This window comes from Ochotona princeps, chromosome 17 (genome assembly GCF_030435755.1).
Source record: "Ochotona princeps isolate mOchPri1 chromosome 17, mOchPri1.hap1, whole genome shotgun sequence".
In the NCBI taxonomy this organism is placed as follows: Eukaryota; Metazoa; Chordata; class Mammalia; order Lagomorpha; family Ochotonidae; genus Ochotona; species Ochotona princeps.
In genome coordinates, this window is record NC_080848.1 from 47,377,486 (window position 1) to 47,384,477 (window position 6,992).

Genomic DNA, 6,992 nt, shown 5'->3' on the forward strand with positions numbered 1-6,992 from the left:
ACAATGGCGGCGGCGTCGCGGTGGCCTGCGTGGCGGGCTCAGTCCCGCTCCGCAGAGGGGGGCCTCCGGCTGCGCCCCGTCCCTTCCCCGCACGGCGCAGGGTGGCCCGGCCACTGGCCGCACAGCCCCGCCGCGTCCTCGGGAGCCCGCCCGGAACCCAGCCCGCGCCTCAGCCGGGCAGCGACCTCGCCTCGCCGCCACCGCGCATGTGCGCCGAGAGAACGCTGCGCGCCCGCTCGGCCAATCGGAGCCCGAGCTCCGGCCTCTCTCCACCTCCCTGCCAGAGCCGCTGGCCCTGGACCCGTCTCCATGGCAACCTCCTCCACCCATCCCTGGGATTCGCTCTTGGAGCCTGCTGCAAGGTCTGAAAACAAGCAAACAAAGCCAAAAAACGTTATAAAGTTTCTCCGGCACCAAGACGGTCTGGTAGACAGCTTGGAGGAGATTCTGAGGCGGCTCTTGGGAACTGAACCCAGCGCCAACTTAGCAGAGTAAATTGGATGTCAGACTTACTTGGCATTTAAAGGCAGAAAGTCTTACAGTGCTGCTTCAGGATTTACTGTGCGTCGACATTCATCGTTAAATTTTCTGCGAGTCTTCTCCGACTCGGATGAGAGAAAAAGTAACGTTCTTTCTAATTTATTTTTATTGGAAAGACAAATGTACAGAGAGAAAGAGAGAAATATTTTCTGTCCACTGGTTCACTCCCCAAGTGGCCCCAAAGGCCAGACAGAGCTGAGCGATCCGAAGTCAGGAACCAGAAGCTTCTTCCGGGTCTCCCATGTGGGTGCAGGGTCCCAAGTATTTGGGCCATCCTCGACTGCTTTCCCAGGCCGCAGCAGGGAGCTGGATGGGAAGTGGAGCAGCCAGGACAGGAACCAACACCTATATGGGATCCTGGCGGTTGCAAGATGAGGATTTAGCCATTAGGCTACCACGCCGGACCGAGTAACGTTATTTCCAAGAAACACAGAAATACATGAAGTTCTGGAAAACACAAGAGTAAAAAAAAAAAAATCAGTTGTTTCTAGTATCTATTTGCCGGAGTCCAGCTCCAGCCTGGGTTTCGGAACTCGGGAAGGGTGCGTGGATGAGGCGCAGAAAGAAAGAGACAGACCACTAGGATTCCATGATGATAGTGGACTATGCAATAAAGCCATCCGCTTTATTTTATACAGAATCAGTCAAACTCTGGCTCGGACTTTTTACGTCATGATCAAATGGGTGTTGCTAAAGATAATTCTGCCATCTGTTTCACCTAAGGCAAGCTCAATCAGTAACACATACCTCTTGAATCAGCTAAGGGCGGAAATGTAATGCAGGAGGCAGGACCCAAAGATCAAAGGAAGAGGGAAAGAATGGGTTTCCCCTTTACCTGGAGACTAGCACCCTTGATTAGCATATCGTCAATGGGAGAGGAAAGGCTGTAAACAAGTCCCGACACCTGGGGACGGAACACCTTTGATTAACATATCAATGGTGGCAGCCGTAGCAGCAGTAGGTAAAAACCTTTATGCCGGAAGCGAATATCAGTAACATCAACTTCCAAGCTCGCACAGATACCACACGTCAACTGTTAACTCCGCAGGGGCAGACAGTGCCTAGGCAGATTACTGAAAACTCAGTGGGGAAGTCCGGTGTCCGGCGATGGAAAGCGGGCTGCATTCATGTGATTAAAGCAACATCCCACCGAAGCCTTGCTCGGCGGGGAGTTCCTTCGAGGCCTTGCCTGCAGTGGAAGCAATGCTCTTCACACCTTCCTGTTTTCCACATCCATCACACGGACCCCGGCATCTATTGCCCTGCTAACATCACCTCAGAACCAAGTGGATTTTCAAGACCAACTTGTTGGGCCTGGCGCCGTGGCCTAGTGGCTAAAGTCCTCGCCTTGAACGAGCCAGGATCCCATATGGGTGCAAGTTCTAACCCTAGTGGCCCCGCTTCCCATCCAGCTCCCTGCTTGTGGCCTGGGAAAGCAGTCCAGGACAGCCCAAAGCCTTGGGATCCTGCACCAGTGTGGGAGACCCAGAGAAGGTTCCAGGCTCCTGGCTTTGGATCGGCGTAGCACCGGCCATCACGGTCATTTGGGGAGTGAATCAACGGACGGAGGATCTTCCTCTCTGTCTCTCCTTTCTGTACATCTGGCTTTGCAATAAAAATAAAGAAATCTTTAAAAAAAAAAAAAAAAAAGAACAACTTGTTTATTATGTGCTTGGATTCTTTGGGGGAGGAGCTCTCTTCTGCCCCTTTGTATCTGCAGCCTCTGTTGAGATTACTTTATTTAAAATATTTATTTATTTGAAAAGCACTTGGGCCATACCTTCATTGTTTGCCCAGGCACATTAGCAGGGCGTTGGATCAGAAGTGGAGCAACCAGGATTCAAACTGGCAGAGGCTTAGCCTGCAAACCATGGCAATGGCCCCAGCAGTTTAAAGTCTTCTGAAAATCTTGTAGTGATTTCTCATTGGTGGCCTTTCCTTGCATTTTCCTAATAATGATGTTGACTTTTGTGTGTGTGTTTTGCTCTGTGTGAGTCTGAGATAGCTCTCAAATCCATAACTTATTTTGTGTTACTGACACAGAAAAGGAAGCAAAAGTTAAACTCAAGTTAGAAGAAAATAATAAAAAGTGAAGTGGACATAAAAGATGTAGATAATAGAAATACAGTGAGCTAATTCCTAAACCAAAAGTTTTTTTTTTTTTGCAAAGATGACAAAATTGAACAACCTTGATCTAGACAAAGAGGAGGAAAGACTCACAATCATAAAATTAGACTAAACTGATTTTTAATTAATTTATATTGCTGAAGCACTGGTGCTCATTGTGATGGGTGATGTTTAAAAATAGTATATATACAAGGGGCCAGAGCATTGGCCTAACCGGTTAATCCTCCACCTGCAAGTGCTGCATCCCATATGGGCACCAGTTTGTGTCCCGGTTGCTCCACTTCCCATCCAGCTCCCTGCTTATGGCCTGGGAAGTCAGTTGAGGACGACCCAAATCCTTGGGACCCTGCACCCACATGGGAGACCTGGGAGAAGCTTTGGCTCCTGGCTTCGGATCACCTTAGGTGGCAACAAGCACAATGGAGGTGTGTCTGGGCTAGCTTGTGGTGATGCTGTAAGCAAAGCTTATAGGGGCTAGTGCTGTAGCATAGGAGGGAGAGCTGCCACTTGCAGTGCAGCCACACAGGCAGGTGTGCATGTTCCTGGGATGTCCTGTGTTCCCTCACACTGCCTGGGACAGGCAGTACTGGTAAGCAGAGGGCCAGTACTGGGGTGAAGCTAGTTCAATCATCACCTGTGACAACAGCAATTGGTGTGGGTACCCATGCAAGTCCCAGCTGCTCCACTTTTCAATTAACTCCCTGTTAATACACCTGGGAAAGCAACAAAAGATAACCAAAGTGCCTGGGCTCCTGCCACCCATGTGGGAGACTCAGAAGTAGCTCCTGTTACCAGAAATGCCCGGTGGGTTCTTTCCTCAGCTTAGTATAGAAATAAAAAGCCGGGAATCTGTTGCAAACAGATAAGTTTATTTGTGAAGGGACCAGGTGAGCAGGGAAGGGAGAGGAAGGGGAAAGCACCTCCGAAGAGCCGGAGGTGGGGTGCCTCTCGAAAGAGGAGGGAGAGAGAGACACCAAAGGTTTGAGGAAGGGTCTTGGGATTTTATGCCTTCCCTGACCCCTCCTTGTTGGGTGGGGAACCTACAGGTAAGATGTTCCCCATTGGTGGTCTCTAAGTTAATTAGAAAATGGGTGGGCAATGCTGGTGCCGCCCATCTGAAGGTGTGGCCAAGACCTCAGCAGGCCTGGATGGCCTCAGTCCCCCCTCTTGAAATCCCACATCCTACTTCTGTAGGGGTAAGGGGCGACGATGTCCTCTGGCTACTTCCTGCTGAATCGGGTCGTGGTTTGGGTAAGGGGCCCCTAGAGGTGTGGGATTCAGAGAGATGGTCTGGGTCATCCAAGTTGCCACGGCAGAAGTTGGTCTGGTTGCCATACAAGTTTGCATGTTTCAAGGCCACCTGGATTCTGAAGACCCCTAATCAAGAAACAAACATTAGACAATTGAGAAGTCAGTTGTGTGCTCCATGTGAGCAGGAGCAGCACAGGTGAAAAGAGGGCCCACAGGCTAATTCTTGCCATTCAAAAGCTCAAAGTAGGCAGGCAGGCTGTGGTGTAGTAAATTTGTTCAGTCTCCCATTTCCTGCGCCATGCTAGTTCTGGGACTCCTGCCAGTTCAAGTATATCCTGGTTTTGCACTTGGACACACTCGTCAGAATAGCATGTGCTGGGAGTACAGAAATGATACCTGTGGCTAGCCTGTGGCATCCAGGTGTGCACTGAAGACCACAGTCAGAGGAAGGAGGTGAGGGTGAGATCAGCACGCTTGACTCACATTTGATCGGCCTTCCATGCCTTTGGGATGTCTCCATCAGAACAGCTTGTGTCCAGGAGTGAAAAATCCGCTCCTGTTCCCTGCGCTGTTAGACCTAAGCTTTTTTTCTGGTAACCAAGTTGATAAGCCTGCTCAACAATTGCCTGATTCTATAAGCCCGCAAGATAATGTTCTTAGTTAGGGCCCATCCTGCTAGCTGCAATGATGGTATCAGTGACAAGATGTGGGGAGCACATAGAAAGCATTTGAAAAGCAGCTTTAAATCCTCTAGTGCTTCCCAGGTTGGTTCTGCAGAATCTGGTTGACGGGGGTGTTGACCTTAGATCATAGAGTCAGTATCTACCCCAGGAGGGAAAACAACCTTGTACATCAGGGGCCAAGACTAAGCCTACAAGAACCTTCATTAATATATTTCATCCCCAATAAAGGCGTCGGTTTCTCTGGAATAACAAGGATGGAGTGCCAGAAGTGGAGATATCCCCAAGTACAAGCCCATGGCCAGAGATGTCTCAGTCACTTTAAATGGATCTTGGCCCAGGAGAGAAGGGCAAGGCAGAAAATCGAGTACCAGTGTCCAGTAAGAAATTGACCTTTTGAGAGCTCACCATCAGGGAGACCCGAAGCTCCTCAGTATGAACCCAGGTGGTGGAAGCCTAGATAGGAGTCCCTGGGACCCGTCACTGGGCGTCCTGGTCAGCAGACCCCTGCTCCCTCCGGAGCTGGGGGCAGCCCATTTTCCAGTGATCCCCTTTGCAGATGGGACATGGACCCAGGGGAAACTCCTGGCCTGTGGTTCGAGGGCACTCCCTCCGAAAATGGCCTGGCTTCCCACAGTTGTAGCAACACCTTGAGGTCCTTTTCCCTGGGGTGGATGCACTCATAGCGGCCAGCATTTCACTGTGGCGCCTGTCCTTCCACCTTTCCTTCTCCAAGTCTCGATTATAGTAAACAGCATTGGCTGCCTGGATCAGCTGGTCCAAGGAGGACTTATCAGGGTCTGCCATAAGCTTTTGAAGCTTTCTCCTGATATCTGGGGCAGACTGCACAAGGAACTTGTCCTTGAGGATCGCTCCACCCTCCGCTGTATCTGGGTCTAAATTAGTGAACCTCACAATTGCCCCTTTGAGGCATTCTAGAAAGGTCATTGGTGGCTCATTCTCCCCCTGATGAACAGTGGTGAGTTGGCTATAGTTTAGAGGCTTAACTTTTGCCCTTCTTAGTCCTTCCAGAATGTAATAAATGAAGTGATTTCGTTCCCACTCATGTCTTTCATCCTCTGGATCCCAGTTGGGATTCTTTATGGGGATTGCCTCTGCTCCAATGGGGATGTTTGCCTTGTCTCTGATACTTTTCCCCTGAGCTGCATAATAACTGTTTCCAGCCTCACGAGCCTTTTCCAGTACCCTCTTTCTTTCTAAGGAGGTCAGGGTGTTGTCTAACAGTAACATTACATCCTTCCAAGCTAAGTCATATACTGACTGGAGTCGTTCAAAGGTTTGTACATATTGATCAGGGTTGTCAGTGTAACTGCCCAAATCACTTTTTATTTCCTTGAGTTCTCCAAGTGAGAAAGGCTTATAACCAATCTGTATCCCAAATTCTCCTACCCCCACAGCTTGAAGAGGAAGCATGGCTTCTCCTTCCGCTCTAGGATAAGGCCTAGGAGTCTTTTCCTTTGATGCCTGCGGATAAGGAGGACAGGGCTCCTCCGGATGAGATAAGCAGAGACTAGGTCCCTGTGGAGGAGGGGCTGAGGGAATCACTTCAGGTGATTCCTTCAATAAGGGAGGAGACTCTTTATTCACTTGCAAATTACCTTCTTCCTTTGAATCTGAGATGGCCAACTCCCCAGTTGCCTGACTTAGGTTTTTTCCTATTCTGCCATTCTTAAGGCGATCCCGGAGGTGGAGAAACATTCGAATATAGGAGATTTCTACCCACCTTCCCCAACGTCTACAATAATTGTCTAATTCTAAAATAGTATGGTAATTAAGACTCCCTGTGGGAGGCCAAGCTTCACCATTAGCAAGGGAATATTTGGGCCAAGCCTTCATGCAGAAAAAGATCAAATCCTTCTTGCTCACAATCCGCGAGCCAAATATGTCCCAATTTTTAAGGATACAACCAAGAGGTGTCCGGGAGTCCACTCGCGAAGTTTGAGATCCCATCTGAACAACAAAGAGACAATGAACAGACTAGAGAGGGAGACTTGCCCCCCTTCTCCCTCGTCTAGCCTATGCCCAAAGTGTATGTCAGAGCTGGGGGCAAGTCCAGTCTGACCCCGTGCGCAGTCATTACAGGAGTGGTCCTGCTGTCTGCCGGGACAGGATCCACGAGCTTGGGGACTACCACTATTACCCCTGCCTCGCCCCACCTGTCCGTGCCCATTGCCATTGTCTCATACCCTGTGTGCGGTCATTACAGGAGTGGTCCTGCTGTCCGCCGGGACAGGATCCACGAGCTTGGGGACTACCACTATTACCCCTGCCTCGCCCCACCTGCCCGTGACTATCTCATCTTCCGTGGAGGCTCCGTAACCTTTGGTAACTATTTCTGCACCGTGATCCTTTTCCTGAAAATCTAAAGTGGCC